Raw genomic sequence first — 19,368 nt, 5'->3', positions numbered from 1 at the left:
GGTTGCAGCAATCATATCCCTGGTCGCAACTACCTTGGACTGGCCTTAGGCGCTGTTTGAAATATTCGAAATTTACCAGGAGCACCGGTAAATTTTGATTATTCAATTCCTCGAAAGAAGAAGTGTTTTAAGGACTAAATTTTCTAATGCTCATACTACATCCACAGGGGCATCCAAACATATCAACATTTTAAAGAATTACTATATACTCATCCAATTTTCAAGATTTACCGAAACGTTGCATTACCTTTAACAATTCTTTGTTGTGGTGACAAATCGGAGGACTATATTAGTTTGTTTCAATTGGTGGATGTGCGGTCAAAGGTGACACCGATGGTAGTGCTATTCCCTTTCCTTTCCCTTGTCTTGTGTAGTTAATTGTGAGTATCGGCTCATGTATCGCTGTAATCTTCCTTTCTCTGTTTTAGCGTATATTCGTATTTTATAAACTTTATTTTAGTTAGTTATGTCATTTGTAGTTTGAGGGGCCTATCCACAACAAGCTCTGCTTTTCCATAGGCTCCGCCACTATATCTCTTAAGTTCAACTCAATGGACAATATTCTGAATAGTGTGTACCGGTATTGTATGTATGTATGTTATAATCATTTTCAATATGTTGTTACACTCTTTGTAAAATGAGATATTGTGGAAACCAATAAACTATCTATCTATCTTTCTATTGGTCGGTGATCACGTCAGTGATGATGGTGGTGATGTTAATAATAATAATAATAATAATAATAATATTCCGTGTTTATATAGTGCTCAACACATCGATCCAACAATGTGCCTAAGCGCTTTACGGATATAGGTGGTGATGAATGGCGTGAACAAGGTTTAGGTATTGGTGGAGGTCAGGCGATCGCCCCCCCCACCCTCTGCTGGTGCTCTCCTGGATCCTTGCTCAATAAAATAAAATAGAAATTTGTCAAAGGTGGGCATTTACCCCTTTTCTCCGCTTCAAAGTCGGTAGTGCTCATTGAATCAATAGGGACTTTTAGATTCTGCACAACGAGAACGTGGACTGCCCTTTTAAGGCAATGTGACGTCAGATTGCCTTAAAAGGGCAGTCCACGTTCTCGTCCCGCAGAATCTAAAAGTCCCTATTAGCTTCTGCTTTTCGACTTCGAGCAGATTGATAACCAATCATATCCACAGATTATAACTAATTATATCGAATCCTTTGAAAGGGAAATACACTTTTGAAATTATAGACGCTCTACATATTCGACCGTTTTTCAACTTTTTTGTTATCCGTCCAATCCGTTACCGTCGCATTATTTTACGTGTGCGTTGTTGTCTATAATTATGTTCTATGTGAGTGCTTACGCGTACGTCAACTAGTTTAACAAGCTGTGTGTGTATTTATTAAGCGGTATTCAAATTGCAAGATCTCATTTTAGAAGTAATATTTTAAGCTCAGATTTTAAATACAGTATAGCGATAGGGTATCCGTAACATAAAAAGCAAATCTTGTTTTGGTGATTGGTGCACTTTAATTAAAAGATTTATAATTAATCATATCCAATCTATATTCAATTTTCAGTAGAGGAAAATTTACTAGACACATTACATATTCGATGGACATATTTTCCACTTTTTTGTTATCCGTCAATTTTCTCATTTCCCTTTTCCCCGTTATTTATTACCGCATTCATGTTTCCGGTAATTCGTTTAAGAAACACTTTACACGATGTTCCTAAAAGTGGGTTTCGTACTTGATACCTTCAAGAGTAGAGGGTGACGGTTTATAGCCGTTTGGTCGAGTCCGTATACTTTCCATATAGTCTACACCCAGCCCGTCTACTATCCACATGGTCCAATAATCATTTTATTATCGTAGTACGGATAAGACAGCAATAAAGAACTTGAGAGCAGCGTGATGGTAGGTTGGGTGATGAGCCCATTTATTTGTAGATCATCAGCATATATCAGCGGTAAAAGAAAACCCTGCAAATCAATCAGATGTGCCAAACATAAATACAAGACAAGTATAGATTCTTATCAACATATATCTGATACATAGTATACAACAATGTGGGCGAGGTATAAACAGACAGTAAATTATCACACTGTTGGCGTACAGTATTACATAAACTGTGGCATTAATGTAGTCTACATCAATGATAATATAATAATTAAGACAATATCATTGTCTTTAGTTAACACATATTATATGAAAGTACATATTCAAAATGCATTAATAAACAACATTACACCAATTAAACAATGTATGTATTAAATCATAACGTATTATAATTCCTACCCAAGGTCTCTGAAGATACAAGCCGGAGCAGCTCCCGGCTCCCAAAAGACAACACAGTCCCAGCTAGACCACAATATGACAGCTTCCAGCAAACCTCGCTAGCATGTCGTCTATAACAAATCATTAAAACATCCTTATAGTATACTAATAACATATTACATCAAGTAACTCATCAATTAAATTATCATACAAAGATTCCATGGGCGCCGCCATCTTTATCACTATATTAACATCATTCGCCCTCAACGGCGAAATCATTACAATCAATAATTCACGCACTAAATACAGGTAGGCGTTAACCACTAACCATTTAAATGACAATTTCTCTAAACATCATATAGAATAAATGTAATAACATTTATTTAAACGATCGATGTAATTTGATTAACTGGATACCATATCCCTATGAAGACACACTATTCTGAGTAACGGAAGTTGTCAAGTACAAAATCAAGTACATTCTTCTTCCAAAATAATCCTTATTTTCCTCTCCTGAAGGACATAAAACATTTCATAAACATATTGTATCAAAGCTTACAATCTTTACTATCAAACTGACATTTAAAGAAAACAACTTACTTCTTTCAAAGGTGTAAAAAGAAACAAGGGCGTTGCACGCTAAACAGACGGCCCGACACACGCATAACCTCCTTCGCTCATGACAAGATGCAATGTGTCCCTACGTATCTGCTATGTCAGGCAGATTCCCGCGCCCACATACAAAGACCTATCATAATTCTATAAACAAAATATCCTTCCTCTTTTTGCTTTTCTTGTACAACACCTTTTGAATGAAGTAAAAATGAGTTATTACACACTATATGCAATCTTATTCCTTTTTTACATAAACTCACAATATAACAATTCTTATAACAAAACAAACTTATAAATCGAGGAACTACATTTTATTCACCGTATTTTAACGGCAGTTTTATGCAAATTATACAAAGTCATTTGCATAAGAAAAACACGTATAAATCCAGTTTCCTACATTATCATAAATAATAATATTTTAATGATAATTAGACCAATGGATTATAGTAGACGAAATGGGCAATAGACAACATGGGAACTAAACTAATTGGTTATGAACAATAGACCATATATGTAGTAGACTTATTAGACATTAGACCAAATGGAAATTACACCCAAAAGTCTGTAAGCCTTAATGGTTCTTAAAGATAAAGTTGAGTTCTGGTCATGTGATTGCATTGTGAAATAAACGGTGTGTAATCTATCAGAAAAGGTTGATCATCTAGTATATAAGTATTGGTGTGTACTGCAAGGTTCTGTAATCATCAAAATGATAAGAAATTTGGCCAAATCTTGGCAAAGTTACAAGCACTGTACACAGAATGATGTTTATGGGACTACACGAGCACATGGCGAAAAAAACCTACCCCCCGATTTTTACGATGTTTCATGTCATATTTAGAATATGAAGGCATTTGAAGAGCCATGCTTTTCAGGGAACATGTTTAAAGGTAAAGACCAGTAATGGTCATGCGATTGCATTGTGAAAGAAACGTTGTGGAATCGATCAGAAAAGGTTGATCATCTAGCATCTAGCATCTGCAAGGTTCTGGAATCATCAAAATGATAAGAAATTTGGCCCATTCTTCGTAAAGTTACAAGCACTATACACAGAAAGATGTATATGGGACTACCCTATCTCTCTCACACGACCATGAGAGAAATAAATTTACCAAATATATGAATTAGTAGGCGGTTTCCCGGCAAATTTTTTATCATCATGTATTAGTCAAAACATATTCTTTCACATGATTGGTAATGAGAGCTTCCATTTCATTTTTTGAAATTGGGGCGTTACCAATACTGGTCTTTACCTTTAATCTGATGTTCGTCCACCCTTGCATAATAACAATGATAACGCTCACAAATTATTTTTTTACCTCTTCCCAGAACTCAACCTTCTCTTTAAACCAAATGATAGGAAGACGAAATGATTAATATATCATGTGGATAGTAGATAGACTGGGTGTAGACCATATGGCAAGTTTCTGATGCTGACACTGATCATGATGATGCAAACAATGGTTTCAAATGTTTATTTATTTTTAACTCCTGGTTAGCATTTAAGATATGAAACTTTGTATTATTTTGTTAAATAGTTGACCTATGTCCTTTTCACCCTATAATCATTTAGGATTCCTCGAGGATACCTTAAAGGAAATGCACAGTTTTGGGAAATTTTGAAAATTGGATGGATAGTAATTATTTAAAATTTTGAAATATTTGGATGCCCCTGTGTATATATTATAAGCACTAGAAATTGTAGTCCCTAAAACTGTTTTGCTTTGGAGCAAATTGAATAATACAAATTTACTCCCGGCACATTTCAAATTGTTATATTTCAAATAAGGCCATTCCATGGTAGCTGCGACCATGAAAATATCAGAATATGCAGTTCTGATATATAATTTCCAAACGGCAATAGCAAATCGGCCGATTGTAGTCAAGAAACATTGTTTTGAAGGTAAAGTAATATCAGTCTTGAGAGGGAGCTATACAACATAAATAGTTTATTATTTACAATGTCATCACTTTAGACTCGATTTCAACCGCGACAACGATCATTGAATATTGGACAATCGCATATGCTTCCAATATGTTCATTTGAACCAAATTCATGACCCCAAACCAAAACTTTGTATTACCTTTAAGCCAACCGCACACTATACGATCTGACTACGATCTGATTTTGGAGGATTTGCAAAAGCATTTGATATGAAAATTCTAACTTCTACAATCTTATCGGCCGATGATTTTATTAGTCATATGATTAATGATATTACAATTTCAATGGAATTAAAGCTTCCGTGCAGAAGGGAAGCTAAATCGGCTCAGAATCGTAGTGAAGTCGTTCCTGTAGTGCGATTGTCTAAAATTTGAAGTCGATTCGGCTTTTATTGTGCCTGCAAACGTACCCTGCGTGTGTGTCCTATGATTTCGTGGACTCATATACTAATTTATTACACGCATATCACACACACACACACACACACGCACGCACACACACACATATATAATTATATAAATGATAAGTCTAAAGTCCGGTTTGTAATGCATTTAAGCCATCATGTTTTATTGTTACAGCTTAAATTTTCGGCTTATCATTACGTCTTCCTCGAGGGGATGTTAGTTGGTATCATATACCATATACGTAGTGCGCGCATTCTCAGTCAGATAAAGCATGGACCCACTACGAATTGATAAAGGTGGCTTTGAAACCATCTCTCTTAGAAATCTGAGAAATGGACGATGATCTTTTCTTTGGAGATGAAGCTGATGGATAAAATGGACAAGGCGTGTGCTTTATTGTTATGTAAATAACGTTATAAAAATAATCTTTCTGTTGCTTTGAAACCCAATGGGGGTATATGCGCTACTTAATATGTAATGCAATTGATCATGCAAAACAAGTGGAAAAGTGGGCGCGTCCATCAATATAATATAATATGAATTACGTTACAACGGAAATAGAAACAAAAAATAGTAAGAGCAATGTCATCTGAAAACTGACTTGAAAATCAACCGGAAAATGGATAGGACAAAACAGAATTATAAGAAATATATAATAATACTGGGTTTTGAATTGAATTAAACTGAATTTGAATTATAATTATAATTTGAATTGATTTATTTCCACAGCACTGCTCCATTTAAAAAACATGTATACAGCATGACAGCATAATAATAACATCGATATGGTACAAGCATCAATTATGTTATATGTAACACTTTCCCATATCCGCTTCGAATTTATGTGGTGATATAGGGCAACAGGGTTGTAACGAGTCACTCTTTGGCCAAGTCACAAGTCAAGTCAGGTTAAAAGTAGTCAAGTCACAAGTCAAGTCAGGTCAAAAGTAGTCAAGTCAGAAGACAAGTCAGGTCAAGTATAGTCAAGTCAGGTCAAGAATAGCCAAGTCACAAGTCAAGTCAGGTCAAGAGTAGTCAAGTCAGAAGACAAGTCAGGTCAAGTATAGTCAAGTCAGGTCAAGAATAGCCAAGTCAGGTCAAGAGTAGTCAGGTCACAAGTCAAGTCAGGTCAAGAGTAGTCAAGTCACACGTCAAGTCAGGTCAAGAGTAGTCAAGTCAGGTCAAGAGTGGTCAAGTCACAAGACAAGTCAGGTCAAGTATAGTCAAGTCAGACCAAGAGTAGTCAGGTCACAAGTCAAGTCAGGTCAAGTCACACGTCAAGTCCGGTCAAGAGTAGTCAAGTCACAAGTCAAGTCAGGTCGAGTGTAGTCCTGTCTCAGCCATTATACATGTATATATCCGATTGGCAGATGCTGGCAATTAAACTAATATTATGATTGACCAGTCCATCTTGAAGTTTCACACAAACCTTTGTAGTCGAAGTCCATTTTACTTTTCATATGTTAGCATAGATGTTATGTAAGACAAAATATTCATTTCAAAACTTCCAAATTCGCTTCAGCATAAAGTTGTCATTATACAAAAACTTGCAGTGACGTATGAATCTGTGATGGATTAATATTTGCTTTTTAATAATTATCAAAGTACATACGTTTCCTTGTGGTAAAACAACTGAAATGTACTTATTAAGAATGATAATTGGGAGGGCAGTTTCAATTTAATGTTAAAGAGGGTGATTTTAACTAAACGATTTTTAATACCGAAGAAAACATCGGCTTTGAGTATTCACATAATTACTGACCAATGTGATTATCATGACTCGTTCACTGAACATGACTCGAGTCAGTGGACATGACTCGAGTCATGAATAAAGTCAAATTGTTTAAGTCAAAGACGAGTCAAATCGTTTACTGTGGAGACTTCAGACTTCAATCAATTTTGCGTCCCCGACTCGAATCAATTCAAGTGACAGAAAGGGTGACTCTAGTCGACTGTTGTCAGAGTCATTGACTGACCTGTTACAACACTGTAGGGAGAGGACATTCCTTTTATTCAGACCGTTTGAATTACAATATATTTGACTATTGCAGTAGTTGATTTCCATTTTAAGTAGTAGGATTTACACTTAAAAGTTTCGTGGATTTTGTTCCTTTTTGAACGAAACTGTGTACCCCGTTTCATTAAAGCACCTCTAAAGTGTCGGGAGCCCCACAAATTTGATTAAAATTTTTAAATTACATTAAATCATAATTTGAAACAAACTTCTTTTGGGGAAAATCTTTGTAGAAGTGTTTTTTAAATGACATCCTTTTTCACATCATGATATAATTCAATGAAACTTTGTCATCAAATTTTTGGCGAATTCAGGGCTCCATTCCAACAAATAACACAACAGAACAGAAGTATCAAAATGTGTGTGTGTGTGTGTGGGGGGGGGGGCAAACAAAGGCCAAAGGTTTGTAGAAGTGTAAACAATTTACTCATCGTTACTCATCGTAACTCATCGTTACTCAAATGCTTGTTCTATAATACTAAAAAGTTTGTGAAACAGGGTCCGGGGCGATCATTTCCTTTGCACATTAGAGGTATATGGTGGGCAGACAAACAACCAAATATCCTCTAAGTCGTCACCACAAGACACAATCGTAAACAATCGCAACCATCCAGCCTACAATCACAAGACCAGAGAAGTAAAATCATTATATTTTCTTCATTTAAGAAATTTCCTATTGGTTTTTTAATCATATGTAAAATAAAATGTCTGACATTAGAGACTAATCAACGCAGACAACGCTTGATCAATAATACAGGTACTGAAAACTATGTTAATCAATAAGTCAATAAATAAATGTATCAAATCAACCAATCAATCAATATTTGAAGCCAATCAATCAATCAATCAATAAATCAATCAACTTCATCCTATAACCATACTTGCAACACCCTGAAATATATTATTCATAATGACATTCCAGAACCTCGTCCGTATTGGAATTTTCCTGTCAAATGCGATTGCGAATTCCTCAAAAACCGGATCGTACAATTCGCGAGTGCATTTCATTCATAGAATAATACAAAAGTAAAGTTTTTCGTCAACAGAAAGATGTTGCTGCAGCCGGAAGGTTGGCACACTAACCTTCACAAGGTGATGGAGCACAAAAAATACAAAAAGAAAGGAAATGATTGTAAAATACCCCGTTCCTTTTAAGCACAACCCACGACTCGTAAGAGATGGTGTAAGGCCATTAAGTGAAGGTCTGGAGATCCCTAGACTTTCTTTTAGCAACTCATCAGGAACGGCCGAAGCCCAGTCAGGAGTGGAGCTTAGACAAGAGTCCAGTTCGAGATGATACTTAAAAAGAGGGATTCAGTAAGTGGAGCATAACAAATAAAATAGAAAGGAAATGATGGCACAATTCACAGCTCCTTTTAAACACAATCCATTACTATTACGAGATGGTGCAAGGCCATTAAGTGAAGGTCTGGAGTTCCCTAGACTTTCTTTTAGCAACTCATCAGGAACGGCCGAAACCCAATCAGGAGTGGAGCTTAGACAGGAGTCCAGTTCGAGATAAGATAAAGATACAAGATTCTTGTTTTCGTGGTGAGAAGGGGTCACACAGTTCACGCTCTGGACGCCAGATTGCAAAAGCCATCTCTGGAGGGTTGTCAATTCGCAGTCGCAGTGCCAAGGGTTTGGGTCGAGGTAGATCCTTTTGGAGAGAAGAGGAAAACTGGATGCTTGAAAGGTCATCAAACGATTTCCACCTAGCCGAATAGTCAAGCTACTGCGTTTGATGAAAGCTGATTGTGCTATGAACTCAATTTGGTTATGCTCGAGATTTATTTCATCAATCCTTAAACATGATGTAAATGCATGTTGGGGAACGCCCTCAATTAAATTATCCTGAAGATCAATAAAACGTACTTCTGCCAATTTTTCAAAAGGGTTTCCAGAAAGTGAGTCAATTCGGTTATGACTCAAATCGAGACTTCTGAGCAAAGGGGCATCGATTGAAGGTAATATAGTTATTGTATTGCAGCAAAGAAGAAGCGAGAATTCGAGGAATGGCAATGAAAACTGCAGAGACACATTGGGCTGCTGCCGAAAAAGCGTCACATTGTTCATTTCAATATCCAAAGACGAAAGGTTATAGCTCTCAACCGTAATATCAGAACTTCTTAGCAGCGTATGTGAAAGTGAAAAAGACCAGAGACTCGCTATGATATCTGAGGAAAGAGATTTTAATGGATTTCCTTGAAGGTAGACCTTCTTTAACATACTGCAATTGTCAAAGGCGTTTACGTTTATGGTAGTTATCTTGTTCCACCCAGCGTGTAATTCCCTCAACCAACATACCGTCTCGCAAAATAAGTCAACGTCTGCGCACTTCGTATTTTCAGGCAAATGATTGATATTATTATGGGAACATTTAAATATTTCTGTTCTTGAAGGAAGGGATACGTTATGCAAGTGGTTATGATCGACAAAAAACTGCTCTAACCTCCTTCCAATCCAGTCTGGATTATCAATGCTTGTAATCAGATTGTGACTAACGTCCAATTCAATTAACTCTTTAACCGAGCTAATGTTCAATTGATCCAACTACTTTAGTGTGATGTTTTGTAGGATGATGCGACTGTATTTAGAAATATCTTGAGATGAAATCTTTTTGATTTTATTCGAACTGATATCAATGTTAAACCAACCTTCCATATGTCCGAATTTAACAATTTCAATGTCATTATATTTCAAATCTAATTTGTGTAAGAGTGGCAAGGGAGTTACGTCGGGTGATGCGATCAGTTTGTTATGATTCAATTTGAGCATGGACAGATTTGGAGAACCATCAAATGCACCCAGTACAATAAACTTTATTTGATTATGGGAAAGATCGAGAAACTTGAGTTGACCCAACTGAATAAATTCATCCACACTATCGAGATAATTACCAGATATGTAAAATCTATGTAATTCCGCATTCTGATTTAAAGCAGTCCAATTGACAGTCCAAATCTTGTTATGGGATAGCCATAAAGAACTAAGGCTCGACAGGTTTCTGAGGAAGTTCGTTTCGCCTATCTGATTGCTGACCAGATTTAGATAACTAATTTGCATAGACGGGTTATCAATCCCACACCAATCGTCATGCTTGTTTCTTAGGATGATAAATTTAGTGATATTATTGTCCCGAAAGTCTATATTCTTCAGCATAGGAAATGAACAAGGGCTAAGGATTAGGTCTCCTCTTAGATCAGACTGTTTGATACTGAGTTCTTCTAAGTTTGGAGCTTGTGGAAAGTCATTAATGTCGCGAATTAAAGAATTTGTAATGTGTAATCTTTCGAAGAAAGTCACGTTCGTGTATAAAAGGTCTCTTATGGAACTAATTCCAGTACCGCTAAGTTTAAAGCGAGTTATTTAACTGGAGGAGGGTTCGGGTAAGATTGCCCTGTTTGCAAGATCTAATTCTAATAACGTCATGCTCTTAGGCCAGTGTAAAACCTGTACAACCTGGATATGGTTACCTGATACAATAAGGGTTTTGAGGCGAGTCAGGTTAGTTAGATCAGGAAGCAACCTGATATAGTTTTCACTAACGTCAATAAAAATGATGCGATGAGCCGACTTCATTTCATGAATATCGAACACCCGGAGATTGGATGATCTAGCCACAACGTTGCTTAGAGGAAGTGTTAGGTTCGATAGACTTACAATGAAATTGTTCGACATGCTGATTTGAGCTTCACGTGCGCTGTTGAACGCGGATACCTGTTGACAGTCACAATTGACCTGTTGAATGAAATTAAAGTCAAGATTGACGCTCCTAATAGGTGGAATTGCAAAGATATCGACTAATGAATTTTCACTTAACTGGAGTATAGACAGCCGAGAAAGTCCAGAAAATGCTCGTGGCTCTATGGTCGATATGAAATTCGCTTTTAGGCGCAGAACTGTTAGGGTCGACAAGAGATAGAAGGCATCATTTTCGATGGTGGTGAGCAAGTTACGAGATAGGATGAGATTTTCTGTTGTTCGTGGAAAACGACCTACAACAGGAACAGACGTGAGATACCGAGTGCTGCAGTCGACTTCATTAAACATCGAACAGGTACATGTCTGCAGGCATACGGAATGGTCCAGCCCGGGCGACATGAATGCAGGAGAAACAAGAAGCCATAGGACTATCGTAAGACGAAGGCCCTCAAACCTGAAGGGATACCAAGGTTCCATTGTAATCTGAGTATCATTCAATCAACAGACTGAAATGATGCACATGAGGTTCTCAAACTCAAAGTGCTTGAAGAAGGCGTTCTCACGTCCTTTATACCATTCTTTCAGCACTTCTAAAAGGATTTACCGGTGATGCAAATCGAGTTCAGACTGTTCTGATCAGAGGACTATTCATTTCAATGAATCAATGCATATTCAACCCACGAACCCACATCTCTATGGCGAAGGCCTTTGCCCTGTAATATCCGTAATATGTATTTTTAAAACTAGTACAACTAATCAATATAGGCTTAACTAAAATGTGCATACCATCAAAGATAATACTATGCCACAAGAATCTTACATTAAAAGGTTTTACACGGAGGAGGTCCCCCTGTGAAGAGTTAATATAAAATATTTTCTTTCTTTTGCTAGCCATACGAAGGTCTATAATCTACATTAAAGTTGGTCAATTCCTTATTTTCATCCGTGGATTTTGCTGGTTTTCGTTTGAATGTGTTCATGGTTTTCCATGTCTTAAGGCAAGCCTGCTGAAATCCCTTGTAAATCGGTGGTTACTCCAAAGAGATTAACATATATCACTTTTATCCGATCGAGTCTTCTCCTAGTTTATAAACTCTATCAAATCTTACTGCATAAATTCTTGGGGGTTACTAGAGTATGGATTAACCTATTGCCTACTGGAACCTGGAGTTCCCTGCATTAAGCATACGGGAATCAAATAATTCAGTAACCAAGGGGTTAATCCAAACATATTCATCTTTAGAGTACCTGATTATGACGTGGGAAACCTGCGGGGGTTTCAATGCAGTATCTTCGATTAGCCTATTAACTCCCTTTAGATTATCCCAAGCCTTTCGGTGGATTTTATAAAGGATTCATGAAAAGATTCTAAAATTGCATACCACCTGGTAGCTACGGCATAGCTAATACCCGGTACCATTTAGTCGACTAGAAAGTCAAGAACAACCAACATGATGGAACTCTGCCTCAAAATGAAAATGTGGTTTATTTCTTTTAACAGGTAACAGACGGTCTGGTCAACTATCACACACATGCGAGGGGAACATAGTTCCTGTTCATTTATGAAAAAGATACTGCTAAAATAATCTATTTCTGATTTGAAAAACAAAAAATACCGGCGGCGCGCCATCATGAAAAATAGCCCGACTGTCAGAGAAAATGAACCGAGCGGCCAATTTGAAGAAGAAGAAACAAAAAGAGGGTCTTCTCCTTCCTCTTTTTCAAAAAGGCAGCACGCTAAACATGTCTTTTTAAAAATATTTGGCCTAAGTGAATTCCATACTGCAACTATGGGCTAAATATTATGCGTTACCCCAGCCCTAACCCGAATCCTAGCTGTGACCCTAAAACGGACGCTACACTTTTGACGAAATAAAGCCAAGATCAATCGTCGTTGATGCAAATATTGTAGCACGGTAATTATTTTGAGCCAGCTTGATGCTAGGTTGGATTTCCCATTAAAAAAGATGTATGTATACATCGAGACATGCATTTGTAGAGATGGGAACCCCTCTTAGATGCAAGAATCTTAGGAGAATCACCGCTCTGCACACGAGGAAAAAGACCAATATTTACCGACCATGCCCAAACTCGTCGCTATTGATTTCAATACCTACATGGACGCCATAAACCAGCGGCACCTCGTGGAGTGTTTTCAATCAACAAATAGAACTGTTGATTGATGTTGGCAATGCATTGCAAACTTCGTGCTTGGAGTACCAATCTCTGAGTTTACGAGCGACTACAGAGCGCCATGCTATGTAATCAATTAATCCCATGTTTTGGAATAAATATATTGCAGTACTATTTAATATGCAATATGTTATTTCATTGTCTTTCCCTGTCTGGTTCACTAATGAATACCAAAGAAACTGCATTTTCGATATCTACTCATCAAATGAAGAAAAAAAATATGCCCAGCCATTTTTGGCTTAAATATCCTTGCATGTTGGTTGGCAAGGTAACGTCAATCTAGTTTTTATGTCATAATGGTCATGAAGTTTATGAACGTAGTCCCCTAAAATTAGTCATTACAATAATTATGCTCTATAATTATGTTGAAAATAATACTCGTGAATAGAAACGCAGCAAAATTAATCCAAAAATATTTGGAACACTAAACATATCAAAGGAAAATACAAAGCAAAAGAAAAGAATGTGTGGCTAAAGAGAAAAATAACTTATTCCAGAATATTTGACCGTTGTTCACCTTTTTTCTTCTTCATGTACATCATTGCTACAGGAACAGGTAATATTGAAAATAGGCCTGGCGTCAGTCTAACTTGAGATTGTTTGCATTTATGTTTGTCTGTACAGGTGTACATGTCTGTATACCACCGACTAGTTTAATAGGTGAACGAACTTAACAGGAATTAATTTCCTTTTAGCTATTCTCGGGCATTATTAGTAGGTGGTGTTCCTTACTTCCTTGGTCTCTTTACGGATTTTGTTTGTTTTAATATTGCATGGAAATTAAATAGATACAATCGAAAATATAAATTACTTTCTTTCTCTTGTTTCCCCTTCAAGTAGTAAAACGGGTCTATTATACAACATGACAAATTGAAATAAATAAAGTGAAGCGCACGGCTGGCGCCAAGGCGGCTGAATACGGTATTCGTTCACTTAATACGTGATTGGTACGCCAATGCGTGGCGCCGCGACCGAAACAGGAAGCTCTAACTTTATTCACCGGATGCGCTTTAGTGCTTATATTTTCCACGAGCTTTTAATTTTAATTTTGTCGCACACGGTAAAGCTTGTCATTGATAAGTGTCTAAGAAGATATATATATATACGTCAGCCAATAATCTCTGCAAAACTGAAGTAAAAATGTCGTTACGATTCTACTGTTTTGGACAAAAGCGTAGGTGGATTTCAATTAACGGTTTCAGTTTATCGTCGGTAGCCTAATTCATGGACACCTCGTTGATATTGTCTTGTACTACGAACAACAAATCGTTCATATTGCACCTTATGATTTTGGGACAATCAGCTGGTAGCGTATCAGCTTCGGATTTTGGAGACGGTTTAGGGCCTACTAGCTCGTTTTAGCGATCATTTATGGATTATAATGACTTTCGGACCTGCTTCGTTGTTCTTTTACTAAAATACCCAAGAGGACGCACGCCGATAACTTTCATAAACATGACTTGATATCTAGATTATTTAACTTGATTGAGTGATTTAGTGGATTTACTTTGAACCATATTTCATCATTGAAGTTTCCAGATTCGATTGAAGAAGAATGGAATTTTTCGTAAACAGAAACTTATCTATTCATACTTTCCACGACTCAACCATACATAGAGTCATCATATCATTTTTGCTAGGACCGCTTACTATCATCGTAATATTTGGAAATGCATTGGTGATTTTGACGGTGTGCAGCCGACAGAAACTACAGAAACACAACTATCTTATCCTCACGAGTCTTGCAGTCAATGACTTCCTGACAGGTTTGATTTCGATTCCGTTAGAGATACACCTACGAACGGTTCGCAGTGAGTTTACTTGTATACTGCATTCTGCCGAGTGGTTCTTTATATGGAATTACGTCTTTTTGTTCGGATCATTGACGCATCTCTTACTCGTGAGCACGGATCGGTATATCGCAGTCACGAGACCGTTACGATACGAGTCGATATTAACAACTACGCGCATTGCGATCATGCTCACGATTGCTTGGTGCATTCCGTTGTCGTACGGAATTGCGCGCATGAGCGTCGATAGGTCGCACACAACTGGCAGCTTGTATGCGTACTGTCTAGGACTCAGAGGCGCCAGCACTGGAGGTGTTGCTTCGGCGGTATTTGATCTCATCGTTCCCGTTTCAGTTTTGGTGGTTGGGTTCATTCTCGTAATTCTGAACATCCACGTGCTTCTCATTGCATTCCGACAAGCGAATCGAATCGCCGATATGACGCGCGCATTGGACACGCATCATCATCCCACGATCAACGATCACAACGCGCGACATATCAAAGCCACGAAGATCATACTATCCATGGTTGCGTCTTTCATCGTATGCTTCACGCCGACTGGATTATTTCTCGGCCTTGCTACGCGCATTCAAGACGATGCATGGTATGTTACCGCTGACGACGTCGTATACACACTCTTTTGTGCAAGCTCCGCCATAAACCCGGTAATATACTGTTCCCGTGATCGCGTTTTCCGGGAAAATGCAATCGAGTTCATGCACTCATTGAAGACAGGTTTAAGAAACGTTATAAGATGAAAGTGCACACAATAATATAACACTTCTTGGATAGCGCATTAAACCTAAAAAAAAAAAAAAACACTTTAATAATGTGAATTGAGAAAGAGGAAAAGAGGAGGGAAGGTGCCAATTAAATAAGTGAATACCAATATGGAGCAATTTGATAGTAACATTTTCAAGGAAGTTGTGAATTGTCTAACTCTATCAGCATGCCTTGATTTTTTAATTTTTTTTTTTACAGATCATTCATTGCAACAAAGGCTTACAATATCCAAACATACTCGATGCCATATCTTATAAAGGGCCACCCTAACCAAAACGGGCTAAAAAATGAAGACATGTAGAATAATTTTTGACGGAGATTCCGAACATGACTATGATTTTTCTTAGAAATCATCAATAATTCTAGAATCTAGCTTTAAGATTGACGACTTAGAACGCTCAGAAAAAAAGCCCAGTTTCGGAGCTGTATTGCGCAATAGCATATGACGTCACTGCAGGCGCCTCTCCAGTGAAAAAGAGTGTGATTTAGGCGTTAAAATGTCTTTAAAAAGGCAAACTATGATATTAATTGAAAAGGAAAAAAGACATTTATCCGAAAAATAATATGCACTTGATAATACCAGTACGTTTCTGGCAATTTCGTCATTCCTATTGTAAGATCCTTAGTTGTAGGACGTAGATCGGACATGCCCGCAATGACGTCAAATGCGTCATCAATTAAGGCCACGTGACCGTTTTACCTTTTTTTTTCAAGGGGCGTACGTAGCCCAGCAAACGTGAGAACTGTGAAAAATGGATGGTTATTATAATTTGTTGGTCAATTTAGAGATTTCTGAGAAATCAGAGGCTGGAATATTAATAAGTAGAGGTGTATTCATGTTTTGAAAGGCTATGTTAGGTGTGTTAGAGTGGCCCTTTAAATCAAATACAAACAGTTGGCATGTGCGAAAGTGTTTGCGATCGTGTAAATGATATAGCTTAGACAGATGGGAGCAGGCGCGTACGCAGGGGGGGGGGGGGGGGTTACCCCCTTTTAGTTTTTTTTTAATGGATAAATATATATTTTTTTTATTAAAAAAATAAATTATGCCAATGGCTGACCTAAAAAAAAAATGACCATACCCCCCCCCCCTACGGAGCAAAATGTCAAATTTTCAAATTTCGAGGCCAAAAAAAAAGAGAAAGAAGTGTGCATAACTATCCACAAATCGGTATCATATTTTATATTACGGACTACGGAGGACAAAAAATGTTCACGGAGCTTGTAATAAACGCTTCTAATTTCATTGGCCGGCCTATATATTGAATCTATTATTTAGGTATGCCAACTTTACAATTTTTAATTCACAAATATCGCAAACAATAGGCCAGCTTAATAAAATGTTAAGTATAGTTCTTTAATTAACAGAATGTACTCTGGGCCACTCTAGATATAAAGGTCGCCAGGCATGGTAACAAATAATGCATGCTAAGTGATTTCATCTATGCTGTTATGAATAGCAGATCAATAACATCGTAACCATGGTAACTTTACAACTTTCAATTTTAAAAAAAAGTGTCCTCTTACCACCCCCATGATATGTTACGTCATTAACAATGACACCGTTAGGGTGAGTTATAGAAATCATGCAGAATCACTTTTCATCAACCCATCGATCGTTGGCTCAATCGATAAGGTCAGCGTAATTCAATCTTGGAGTCGTGGGTTCGAATCCCAGTAATTTTCTGTCCTATTTTTGCCTTTTTAAATAGTGAGTGAGGCAAAGCAATAAAAAAAACCAAAGTCTAATTGTTTGTGACCTGTTTCCAAGCTGCTAATGACGTAGAACATATCAGCCAATCAAAAGAACGGAAATGTAAGAAATTGCAAACCTGTTTGGGAATAAAAATTTCGCCGCCGCGCCGGAATGCTCCCCAGGAAGTAGAGACTAGAGAATGTGTATACATTGTGTGCGGGTAAGCCTGAATCCGATGACTGGGGTAAAATAGGTTTTCCCGGCCAATTGCATCAGAGTAGTTTCATTCGATTTCATGATATAGGCGTTCAAGTTCGAATGATTTTCGTCAACTCTCTGCTCTCATGGTTCATTTTCATTCTTAGAGCATTCAATTTGATTTCGTTTTATATCATTCCTTTAAAATGTTATTTTATTCGATTTAGAGAGAAATCCATTTAATTTATTGACGTAACGCTTTTACTCAATTTCGCGCCAGCGTTATGTTCAATTTCGTCCTTAATAATATTTTTAATTTCAATTATAGGCACACACCTTCGCACTGTGAACGTTCAAATTAAATTAACTTAAACAAGTTTTGTAGTTCTATGTTATTCTTACAGCAATAAACGTCATATTTACTTTTTGTTACTGTTTTAAATTATATAATTCAATTTTCATTTTTAAAGTTTCATTTTTATTTTAATCATATTTTCTATATTTCTTTTCTTTCTAAATCTTCTCTTCCAGTTTCACTTTATTCTCTAGCAGTATGGATATTACAGACTGGTTATAACTCATAATTTTGTTGCTTTTGCTTTGATGACGGTTTGTCCGGGCAATGAGATACTTCAATGTAAGGCAAAAGTCCCATTTCAAGGTACATAAAGTTTGCATAATTTATTCAAACGGATGCAGATTGCAAAGAGCATAAGCAGTAAAAAAAGACTGCTCAAATGCTCGGTTTCATGTATGTTGCACGCGCATGCATACTGTGGTCGCGTCATCCGTAGTCGTATTATACCTGATTGGCCCCCGAGTCAGACCACAGGAAAGACACATATTATCGTCATGCTACACCCCCTTTAAGAGGCATAAGTCCAGAAACGTGTTCACAGTAAGAAGCAAATGAGACTCAAGTGTCGTTGATATTAAACATTTATTTATATATACAAGCTCACATCTACAATATAAGCACATTGGACGTGTTTTAAATCATATCTACAAGCCAGTTTAGAAATTTAGAACTCCTTACCAGAAACCAAGATATTAAGCTCACTAATTGTCAATTTCTTGCCCCTTCATTTAGCTACAAATTTGTCATGAGGGATCTATTCTTGAAGATATCTAGAAGAAATATTTATTTCTAATAATAAACTCAATATTTAGATGAATTGTTCAACAATCACTCTGAAATATTTGTGCCGGTTGAGAACAAGTTGTGTAAACCAACAAATAAAAAGTACCCCTTAAAATGCGTGTGCAGTTATTCATGATTTGTAGTGAGAAACAATGTATAAAAAAATGTCAAGTGGATAAATTTATGAAAAGAAACAACCACTCTCTTCACACCAGTACAATACAATGCAATACACTTCTTTTTAACATGGTTTTGATGCACATTTGCAAGAAAAATGTGTAACATACTTTTGTATACATTGTAGAATGTAAATGTCAAATCTACAATAGTGTATTTTACGCGATGCAATGCATCCAATATACATTTTGTTCTTTATCATTTACAGCGATAAGAAATACACTCTACCCAGGTGAGGTAAATGGGTCACCCGGTAGGAAGAAATTCCTTAAATGCTTGAGCACCTTTTAATGGTAGCTCGGTTAAAGCCGGGTAATAATATGATTGCAGGGCCCTCAGAGAGTACAGTATTAATACTAATGAGGCTACCCTGGGTAAACAAGACATATTATTATTATCATTATAATTACGACACATGTGAAAATATCAGTTTTTGTATCTTTTCTGCATAATACCAACG

General features: G+C 37.0%; 1 long non-coding RNA gene across 1 annotated transcript; it reads right to left on the bottom strand.

The window, feature by feature from the left end:
• Positions 1-1,898: 1,898 nt before the first annotated feature.
• LOC105438130 lies at positions 1,899-3,019 on the bottom strand. Its single transcript, XR_970849.2, has 3 exons — positions 2,848-3,019; positions 2,269-2,378; positions 1,899-1,952 (listed from the first exon to the last, which is right to left on the bottom strand). It is a non-coding gene; the product is annotated as an uncharacterized LOC105438130 (long non-coding RNA).
• Positions 3,020-19,368: the final 16,349 nt, after the last annotated feature.

Source organism: Strongylocentrotus purpuratus, unplaced genomic scaffold (genome assembly GCF_000002235.5).
Source record: "Strongylocentrotus purpuratus isolate Spur 01 unplaced genomic scaffold, Spur_5.0 spur5_scaffold_1, whole genome shotgun sequence".
NCBI lineage: Eukaryota > Metazoa > Echinodermata > Echinoidea > Camarodonta > Strongylocentrotidae > Strongylocentrotus > Strongylocentrotus purpuratus.
The sequence above is the reverse complement of the archived record's forward strand: the minus strand, read 5'-3'. Positions and strand labels throughout refer to the sequence as shown.